Raw genomic sequence first — 11,950 nt, forward strand, 5'->3', positions numbered from 1 at the left:
CCTCTAATGAGCACACCATTGCTATAGAGGAGCACTCACACCATTACATGGGAGGATTCCTCCAGTCACAGCTCAACCGGCAAGTTTTCCCGGTTGTCAGAGCAAACTGGCTGGAGTTTGAGAGAACTGGGTTTGTCAGGACTCAGGAGTATATACAGAACATTCCACCGTCATACACACACCACACACACCGAGAGGTGACAATATTTCCCCAAAATATACAAAGTCACCTTTATATATTCAGAACATTCCCCCGACTCACACACACCACACCGAGAGGTGATAACATTGCCCCAAAATATACAAAGTCACCTTTATATATTCAGAACATTCCCCCGACACACACACACACCACACCGAGAGGTGACAACATTTCCCCAAAATATACAAAGTCACCTTTATATATTCAGAACATTCCCCCGACTCACACACACCACACCGAGGGGTGATAACATTGCCCCAAAATATACAAAGTCACCTTTATATATTCAGAACATTCCCCCGACTCACACACACCACACCGAGAGGTGATAACATTGCCCCAAAATATACAAAGTCACCTTTATATATTCAGAACATTCCCCCGACACACACACACACCACCGAGAGGTGAAAACATTGCCCCAAAATATACAAAGTCACCTTTATATATTCAGAACATTCCCCAAACTCACACACACCACACCGAGAGGTGACAACATTGCCCCAAAATATACAAAGTCACCTTTATATATACAGAACATTCCCCCGACACACACACACCACACCGAGAGGTGACAACATTGCCCCAAAATATACAAAGTCACCTTTATATATTCAGAACATTCCCCCGACTCACACACACCACACACAGAGAGGTGACAACATTGCCCCAAAATATACAAAGTCACCTTTATATATACAGAACATTCCCTCGACACACACACACCACACACCGAGAGGTGACAACATTGCCCCAAAATATACAAAGTCACCTTTATTTATTCAGAACATTCCACCGACACACACACACCACACACCGAGAGGTGACAACATTGCCCCAAAATATACAAAGTCACCTTTATTTATTCAGAACATTCCACCGACACACACACACCACACACCGAGAGGTGACAACATTGCCCCAAAATATACAAAGTCACCTTTATATATTCAGAACATTCCACCGACTCACACACACCACACCGAGGGGTGATAACATTGCCTCAAAATATACAAAGTCACCTTTATATATACAGAACATTCCACCGTCATACACACACACACCACACACACCGAGGGGTGATAACATTGCCCCAAAATATACAAAGTCACCTTTATATATACAGAACATTCCCCCGACTCACACACACCACACCGAGAGCTGATAACATTGCCCCAAAATATACAAAGTCACCTTTTTATATACAGAACATTCACCCGACACACACACACACACCACACCGAGAGGTGACAACATTGCCCCAAAATATACAAAGTCACCTTTATTTATTCAGAAAATTCCACCGACACACACACACCACACACCGAGAGGCGACAACATTCCCCCGAAATATACAAAGTCACCTTTATATATTCAGAACATTCCACCGACTCACACACACCACACCGAGGGGTGATAACATTGCCCCAAAATATACAAAGTCACCTTTATATATACAGAACTTTCCCCCGACACACACACACCACACACCGAGAGGTGACAACATTGCCTCAAAATATACAGTCACCTTTATATATACAGAACATTCCCCCGACTCACACACTCCACACTGAGAGGTGACAACATTGCCCCAAAATATACAGTCACCTTTATATATACAGAACATTCCCCCCACTCACACACACCACACCGAGAGGTGACAACATTGCCCCAAAATATACAAAGCAGTGGGGGCTGGTGGTTAAAATTTTTGGGGGATGCAAACAAACTGAAAAAAAAACATCAATTGCAGCCAAAGTCAGCCACTGTGCCATCAATTTCCGCCACTGTGCCCATCAAAAGCAGCTACTGTGCCCATCAGATGCAACCACTGTGCTCGTAAATTGCCGCCACTGTGCCATCAAACGCAGCCACTGTGCCATCAATTGCCACCATTGTGCCATCAATTGTCGTCACTGTGCCATCAATTACCGCCACTGTGCCCATCAAATGCAGCTACTGTGCCCATCAGACGCAGCCACTGTGCTCGTAAATTGCCACCACCGTGCCATCAAACGCAGCTACTGTGTCCATCAATTGCCACCACTGTGCCCATCGATTGCTGCCACTGTGCCCATCAATTGCTGCCAGTGTGCCCATCATTTGCCGCTACTGTACCCATCAATTGCTGCCAGTGTGCCCATCAATTTCTGCCACTATCCCCGTCAATTGCCGCTACTGTGCCCATCAATTGCTGCCAGTGTGCCCATCAATTGCTGCCAGTGTGCCCATCAAATGCCGCCAGTGTGCATCCCCCACCCATTACTTACCTGTCTCAGTGGGGCAGCGGGTCACGGTGGCGATGTCCTCCACGCTCCTCAAAGTCTTCTCCCATCCTCTCTTCCCGTCCTCTGCTATGATTGGCGTCCAATCACAGCGCCTGTCGTTTCAGCCAATCAGGTAACAGGTAACAGACCCGAGGACCTGATTAGATGAGAGGTGGTTCAGTGTTAGGAAAGCGAATTGTATATTCCTAACACAACGCTCAGTGAACTGCGAGCACCCAGCATGGCGTCTGCTGTTCACCTTTTTGGACGCCTATTAGAGCCTATGGCTCTAATCAGCTGCTTCCAAAAAATACCCTGCCACTGTAATTCAGGTGCCCGGCGCCCGAAATGGAGCTGGGCACCTGAATAGGGTGTGGCAGCAGCGACCATAGATAGATTCATGCAATGCCCTTCATGCAATGCCCTAAAATGCCAATGCAATGATTGTATCACCAGGGGCATAGGTGTGCGCAGCCTAATGCATTAGGGTGTGCACCCCAAAACGCAAACACTCATGCGTGTGTGTGTGTGTGTATATATATATATATATATATATATACACACACTCTAAATACATTTAATAATTTTACAATTTAGTAGGGTAGTGGACAGTGTTAGTAGTTTTTTTATTTTTATTATTTCATTTTTGTATTATTTTTTAAAATTTTATTTATATTTTTTATTATTTTTTGATTTTTTTTGAAGCTTTGGTGAAATATTAGCAGGGGGAATATGTGCTGAACAGGGTCATTAGGGTGTGCCCAGGCACAGCCGGCACACCCCCTGTGCACGCCTATGACCAGGGGTGATACAATGTCACCTTTATATGAAGGCCGTGTACGCCGCTCCTGTCTTATACGATGACCCGAGATAAAAAGCCTCCATTGATGTCCTCTGTCATATGCCTTAAAAAAGTATTCATACCCCTCAAAATTCTCCAAATTTTGTCATGGTACAACCAAAAACGCAAATGTATTTTATTGGGATTTTGGGGTCTCCAAACTTGCTTAACCACTTCCCGACGGCCGTGCGACTATATACGGCCGCAGGGTGGCTCTACTTCTCTGGGAGGCCGTGTTTTTACGGCCGCCCCTTTCCTCGTTCCCCGAGCGCGCAGCGGGGAACTGCTGTGCTGGCTGTGTCCCTTGGACAGATCGCGGTAAATAGCCAATCACAGCGGCTATTTACAGCGCGATCTGTGCGGCCAATGAGAGATGATCTCATATGTAAACATATGAGATAATTTCTCATTGCCGGCTCTCACAGACAGCGTGCTGTCAGGGAGAGAGGAGACCGATCTGTGTCTCTTGTACATAGGGACACAGATCGGTCACCTCCCGCAGTCACCCCCCCTTCCCCCACAGTTAGAACACTATATAGGGTACACATTTAACCCCTTCCTCACCCCCTAGTGTTAACCCCTTCAATGTCAGTCACATTTATACAGTAATTAGTGCATATTTATAGCACTGATTGCAGTATAAATGTGAATGGTGCCAAAAATGTGTCAAAAGTGTCCGATGTGTCCGCCATAATGTCGCCGTCCCAAAAAAAATCGCAGATCGCCGCCATTACTAGTAAAAAAAATAAAATAATAAAAAATAATAATTCTGTCCCCTATTTTGTAGGCGCTATAACTTTTGCGCAAACCAGTCGCTTATTTTACCAAAAATATGTAGAAGAATACGTATCGGCCTAGACTGAGAAAACATTTTATATATTTTTTCAAAATTGGGATATTTATTATAGCAACAAGTAAAAAATATTGTATTTTTTTTCAAAATTGTCGCTCTTTTTTTGTTTATAGCGCAAAAAATAAAAACCGCAGAGGTGATCAAATACCACCAAAAGAAAGCTCTACTTGTGGGGAAAAAAGGACATCAATTTTGTTTGGAAGCCACGTCGCACGACCGCGCAATTGTCAGTTAAAGCGAAGCAGTGCCGGAAGCTGAAATTTCACCTGGTCAGGAGAGGGGTATATGTGCCCAGTAAGCAAGTGGTTAACAAAGGGCCAGTATACTGTCTTTAAGGGGGCCGGACTGTGCCCAATGGGAGCAAGCAATACCCGATCTTTGGTATTAGGGGGAGAAACAGTTGGTGTCAGTGGGAGGAATAGTGCCCCATTTTTGTTGTCAGTGGAAAGAATTATGCCCCATCATTGGTGTCGGTGAAAGAAATACTGCCCCATTGTTGGTGCTAGTGTCAGGAATAAAGCCTCAAGGGCCGGATAAAGGCAAGCAAAGGGCCACATCTGGCCCCAGGGCCGCAGTTTGGAGACCACTGTGATAGACCAACACAAAGTGGCACATAATTGTGAAGAGGAAGGAAAATGCTAAATGGTTTTCCAATTTTTTTACAAATAAATATCTGAAAAGTGTGGTGTGCATTTGTATTCAGCCCCCTTTACTCTTTCACTTTGGATTGCAGGGTGTGGGTCTTCGAAACTTGGCCATGGGGGCAGAGGCATTGCTAGGGGGGTGCAGGGGGTGCCGTCCGCACCGGGTGACACCCGCTAGAGGGGTGATACCATCCCGTTTAAAAATCCATTTTTTTAGCTGACATGCCCAGCCTGCCCTGTGCAATCCCAGCCTGCCCTGTATCACCACAGCCTGCTCTGTGCCACCCCAGCCTGCCCTGTACCACCCCAGCCTGCCCTGTATCACCCAGCCTGCCCTGTACCACCCCAGCCTGACCTGTACCACCCAAACAGCCCTATACCACCCCAGCCTGCCCTGTACCCCCCAAACAGCCCTGTACCACCCCAAACAGCCCTGTACCACCCCAGCCTGCCCTGTACCACCCCAACCTGCCCTGTACCACCCAGCCTGCCCTGTGCCACCACAGCCTGCCCTGTACCACCCCAGCCTTCCCTGTACCACCCCAAACTTTCCCATGCCACCCAAACTTTTCCTGTGCCACCCTAACTTGCCCTGTGCCACCCTAACTTGCCCTGTGCCACCCCAATCTGCCCTATGCCACCATAACTTGCCCTGTACCACCCCAACCTTTTCCATGCCATCCCAACTTGCCCTATACCACCCTAACTTGCACTATACCACCCCAACCTGCCATGTACCACCCTAACTTGCCCTATACCACCCTAACCTGCCCTATGCAACCCTAACTTGCCCTATACCACCCCAAACTACCCTATATCACCCCAACATGCCCTATACCACCTTAACCTGTCCTATACCACCCCACTACACCAACCTGCCACTATACCACTCTATACTACCCTAACCTGCCACTATACTGCCCTATACTATCATTTACAGGGGCTGGTTTGGGGTGCGCCCCGTGCCCGTGCGCTGCCTGCTTGGTGCTGGGCAGCCTAGACAGAGGGGGGGTGACACCATGTTTTACCGCACCGGGTGACGCCAACCCTAGTGACGCCACTGCTAGGGGGGGTCTGTTTTTGGGAGAGCCTCTTACCCAGTACTCCACGGTCAGCTTTAGCTGATGAGAAATGGGGTCTGCTGGGCAGTTTTGGCTAGGTGGAGCCAAGTATTCCTTACCCCTGTCAGGAGTCTTGTACCCCGGGGGGGTTTAGGGAAGGGTCTTTTTTTTACATGCACTGTTTGGTTCTCTTTGGTGTTTGTTTTGTGCACCACACCATAGACTCGAAAAACAATAACAAAAAAGAAGTATTTACATCTGTAAAGGGATGGATGCACGGTCATGGATGCAGACAGATTGGCCCAGATTCTCGTACGAGTTACGCCGGCGTATCTCCAGATACGCCGTCGTAACTCTGAGTTTGAGGCGTCGTATCTATGCGTCTGATTCTTAGAATCAGTTACGCATAGATTTGTATTAGATCCGACTGGCGTAAGTCTCCTACGCCATCGTATCTTAACTGCATATTTACGCTGGCCGCTAGGGGCGTGTACGCTGATTTAAGCCTAGAAATATGTAAATCAGCTAGATACGCCAATTCACCAACGTACGCCCGGCCGACGCAGTACAGATACACCGTTTACGTTAGGCTTTTCCCGGGGTAAAGTTACCCCTGCTATATGAGGCGCAGATGAGGCGTAGCAATGTTAAGTATGGACATCGGAACAGCGTCAAATTTTTCACGTTTTACGTTGTTTGCGTAAGTCGTTCGCGAATAGGGCTGTGCGTCATTTACGTTCACGTCGAAAGCATTGGCTTCTTGCGGGTTCATTTATGTGGGGTCACATTAAATTTACATAACACACGCCCACATCTTCCACATTTGAATTAGGCGGGCTTACGCCGGCCTATTTACGATACGCCGCCGCAACTTTGGTTTGAGAATACAGCACTTGCCTGACAAAGTTGCGGAGGCGTAACGTAAATAGGATACGTTACACCCGCACAAAGATACGTGCTTCTACGTGAATCTGGGCCATTGTGTCCAGGGTGGTACCCCCCTTCCTGTATGGGCCCTTTCATTTGAGTATGCACCACTCTATTCAGAAGGGGGATCCATGAGCAGAGACAGACTGATCATTCGGGCACTCAGGCACTGCCCAAGGGCCCCATGCCACTAGGGGGCCCCATCAGGGTTGCCAGCCTCAGTAAAACCAGGGACAGTATGTAAAAATCTCAATGTGTGTATGTGTATTTTGTGTTTATGTATACTGTGTGTGTATATTGTGTGTCTATACTGTGTATATATACTGTGTGTGTATACTGTGTGGCCCCATAATCTATTGCCTGGGGGCCCCATAATCTCCTTTTGCCCGGGGGCCCAATGATTTGTCAGTCCGCCCCTGTCCATGAGAAGATCTTCTGAATCAGAGCAGAACAGGACAGATGTCACACATTGTCTGCTTTGTGACAGCAGACTGTGGCAGACTCACGTTGGCTGTATGAGCTGCTGAATATAAATGGGCTTGTGTCCGTTCACATCAGGCTACCTATGATTTATCACATTTAGGTACAGAACAGGTCCCAGAACATGAAACCCATGTGAGAAGGGCTTATGGGTGTGAATGTTAAGATATATGGTAAGGTACGCACGGTCACTGCATCTGTCAATGATTTTTAACAAGCTGCCGGTCACAGCTGAACAGAGCACTTGTCCCCGCCGAACGCATAAACACATCCCTTCTGCATGCTGCATGGGTCTCTGTGCCAGGTGCATTACCCCTAAGCAGGCCCGTCGGAACAGGACAGGCAAAGCAAGCAACTGCTTGGGGCCCCAAACTGGCCAGGGCCCCCAGCAGGATGGGCCCTTGCCGCGCCGCTTCCTATTAATTCTGCAGCCAGCTTCTCCTGCAGTCCGGCCGGGTACCGTAACTGCGCGGTACAGGAGAGTCAGTGTCCTGTTTCCGGCCGGACTGACAGGAAGTGCACACACTCAGTGCTCACTTCCTTTTAGTCTGGCCGGGAACAACAAACTGAATCTCCTGGCGTGCGGTATGCGGTAGGGAGGGGGGGTAAAAAGAACATGGGGGAGGGACTCTTATCAGAAGTAGTACGACCCGACATTCGGCGGCGGCACCCCCCCCCCCGCGCTTATCTGAAGAAGTACTACCCGGTTTATATACACTTATCAAATTGATAAATAAAATGCTTGCCCCTAGGCCCCCTCCGCTTATCAACTTGCTTGCAAGCAATGACAGAAGTACATCTCGGTGTTCGGCGGAAGCTGTCCCCCCCCCCCCCCCTCTACTTAAAACTCACCAACACCCCATCCCCCGCTTCTTGCTTGGGGCCCCCAAATTCCTTCAAACGGCCCTGCCCCTAAAGGCCTTATGCACACTGGTGTTTTTTATTACGGTAACTCCCCAGCCTGCTCCTGGCAGCAGCATTTTGGCCAAAGAAATGCCTGACGCTTGTAAAGGTGTACTGCGTTTACACGCGTTTACCCACGTCAGGCATTTGGGCGTTACTTAGCCACTTGCCTACTGGGCCCTTTTACCCCCTACCTGCCAAGGCCAATTTTCAGCTTTCAGCGCTCTCACACTTTGAATGACAATTGCGTGGTTATGCAATACTGTACCCATATGATATTTAAACTTTTTTCACACAAATAGACCTTTCTTTTGGTGGTATTTAACCACTTCCTTACTGGGCACATATACCCCTTCCTGACCAGGTGAAATTTCAGCTTCCGGCACTGCGTCGCTTTAACTGACAATTGCGCGGTCATGCGACGTGGCTCCCAAACAAAATTGACGTCCTTTTTTCCCCACAAATAGAGCTTTATTTTGGTGGTATTTGATCACCTCTGCGGTTTTTATTTTTTGCGCTATAAACAAAAATAGAGCGACAATTTTGAAAAAAAAACAATATTTTTTACTTGTTACTATAATAAATTGCCCAATTTTTTTAAAAAAAATAATTTTTTCTCTAGGCGATACGTATTATTCTACATATTTTTGTTTTTTGTTTTTTGGTTTGCGCAAAAGTTATTGCGCTTACAAAATAGGGGACAGAATTATTATTTTTTATTATTTTTTTTTACTACTAATGGCGGCGATCAGCATTTTGTTTCGTGACTGCGACATTATGGCGGAGACATCGGACACTTTTGACACATTTTTGGCGCCATTCACATTTATACAGCGATCAGTGCAATAAATATGCACTAATTACTGTATAAATGTGACTGGCATTGAAGGGGTTAACACTAGGGGGTGAGGAAGGGGTTAATGTGTACCCTGAATTGTGTTACTAACTGTGGGGGAAGGGGGGTGACTGTGGGGGAAGGGGGGTGACTGGGGGAGGTGACCGATGCTGTGTCCCTATGTACAAGGGACACAGATCCGTCTCCTCTCTCCCCTGACAGGACGTGGAGCTCTGTGTTTACACACAGAGCTCCACGTCTTGTCCCTGTAGCCGCCGATCGCGAGTCCCTGGCGGACATCGCGGCCGCCAGGCACTCGCATCGGCATCTCAGCGATGCGGCGAGCGCGCGCGCGCCTCCGCATCGCCTCCCAGAGATGTAGAGCCACCCTGCGGCCGTACAAAGTCGTACGGCCGTCGGGAAGTGGTTAAATACCACTGGCTTTTTTTATTTTTTGCTAAACAAACAAAAAAAGACAGACAGACAATTAAAAAAAAAAAAAAATCATAGTTTGTTAGAAAATTTTGCAAACAGAAAATGTTTCTCCTTCACTGATGTGCGCTGCAAAGACTGCACTGATGGGCACTGATGAGGTGGCAATGTAGAGGTGGCACTGATGGGCACTGATGAGGTGGGACTGGTGTGCACTGATGAGGCGGCACTGATAGGTGGCACTGATGGGCAATGGTAGGCGGCACTAAAAGGAGCTGATAGGCACTGGTAGACGGCACTGATTGGCAGCACTGATGAGCACTGATTGGCAGCACTGGTGGGCACTGATTGGCAGCACTGATAAACAGGACACTGATAATCAGTGTAGATGTCCCTTTAACACAAGCTGGTTATCGGCTCTCTTCTCCCCTCCTCACGCGGTCAGTGTGAGGAAAGGAAAGCCGATAACCAGCTTGTGTTTACATCCGTGATCAGCTGTTAGTGGACACAGCTGATCATGTGGTAAAGGGCTGCTGTGATTGGTCCTTTACTCCGATCTGTGATCAGTTTAATCTAAAAATCATCCAGGCCTATCTTCCCAAAAGCCTCCTCTTTCTATCTCCTCTTCTCGGCAAGTCTGAAAGCCCTTCTATTCCCCTCTCTTAGAACCGGAATAGGAGAACACTATTGAAATACAAATAATACAAATGTCAAGCACATCGCTAATGTGACACGTCATTTTAGATATTATCATCAAGGTGATCTCTCCTCATTTAGATTCAGGGGAATAGAGAGTTTTTCACACTTACCGAGAGGAGGAGATAAAGAGAGGAGGCTTTTGGGACGAGAGGCCTGGTGGATTTTTAGATTAAAGACTAGATCTCCTCAGGGGTTAAACTTGAGATGGGATCTGGACCTGCATGTACATTAGGTTGCCTCTATTCCCAGTTTCCTCCTCTCTGTACACAATATCAGTATGTTTCTGTCTACTATCACCTTACCTCTTCCTTTAATACACAACCATCTAATCATACTGCTATTATACAATTTTATTTATATGTTTTCTTGATCATACATCACGGACACAGAGCCTTAATTGCATAATGGGTTATGTAGTCACCACAGGTGATTGGACACTGGCAAACCCAATTAAAATTGAGTTCCTCCCCTATATAACCCTTCCCAAATGGAGAGTACCTCAGTTTTTCCGCCAGTGTTTAATGTGGTTGGTCACGTTCAACATGTGCTAAGAAGAAAAGTGCTCTTTTGATGGTCTGTCTGTGGAGACCTAAGAGCTAGAACCGGATCCATTCCTCGGGCTGATATCAAAAGCCTAAGATGGGTGGTACCCAGGCCTCGTGTAATGAAGAAACAAGGTTTGCCTGTAATGTCTCTCTGCGGAGGTCTGGGCTCTGGGATCCAGACTTTGGTGTACTAATACAACTGTGGCACGAAACGTTTCTGACAGAGCCTTCTACAGGTCCAGGTATGAGGTTTCTCTAATGGAACCCTTGATAAACCTGAAGGTTGGGACAACTTGCCCGCCATGATGGGTGAAAGCTGGAACTACTTTTAGTAGCTTTTCCTGCAGGGTGGATAAGGTAGGAAGAGGATAATTTATTTTGTATTATCTTCTGTGAGTAGGATGTCTTTCCTGGTTTTCGCCACTGGAGGGAGTAGGTGCATTCTTACATAAGCCATCCAGGAACAAGCTCAGTGAAGTCGGTCAATTTAAACGCCACTCACCTTCTTACCGCTGCAGGCTCTGCCACAAAAACGCATAAAGGGGTCCCCAATGATGCCCCCAGTAATCTCTCTCCCCTTTCCTCCTTCTCCTGGGTGCCGCCATGACAGCGGCGCATGCGCGCTTTTAGCTGTCTTAGTGCGACATGGATAGGGGGAGGGCCGTGTTTGCTAGTGCCCGTGCGCAAACGCAGAACACCTGTGTGCAGGCACCAAGAGGCTGGTCTAAAAGCCCAGCACGCCAGAAGCCTTCTGTAAAAGGGTATGGACACAGAGCTGTGGGCTGTAAGCATCCCTGTGGATTGAGCCAGGCAAACCTAAGACTCCTACTCAGCATCAGGTTGTGCAGTGAGCTGATATTTTGTGTATTGTAAGACTATAGCACAACAGTGATTGCATTTATTTTGTGGATAGTACCTTTGCTTTGCAGTAAGGACTATGTCCCCGAGAAGAGGTTCAAGGGCTAGTAAAAGAGGCACTAGATAATCCCCTTGTACGGCTAAGAATTCTGAGCTTGCCTGCAGTTTACCATCCCCCTCTGTCAGCCTGATAGTAGCCCTTACAGGATGAACCCCTGTCTGGTTCTGCAGCTTCTGCTAGGGCAGCTCCTGTATACATCACTGAAGACGCTTTAAAAGTTGCTTTGGATGGCTTAGAAGGAAGGATTGCTACTACAGTATTATCGCAAACTCCTTGAAAGATAGCAGAAAACGGGGTAGATCCCCATTCAGCTGCTCTGGCTCTCTCATCAGATAAGCATTC

The sequence above is a fragment of the Rana temporaria genome, chromosome 11 (genome assembly GCF_905171775.1).
Source record: "Rana temporaria chromosome 11, aRanTem1.1, whole genome shotgun sequence".
NCBI lineage: Eukaryota > Metazoa > Chordata > Amphibia > Anura > Ranidae > Rana > Rana temporaria.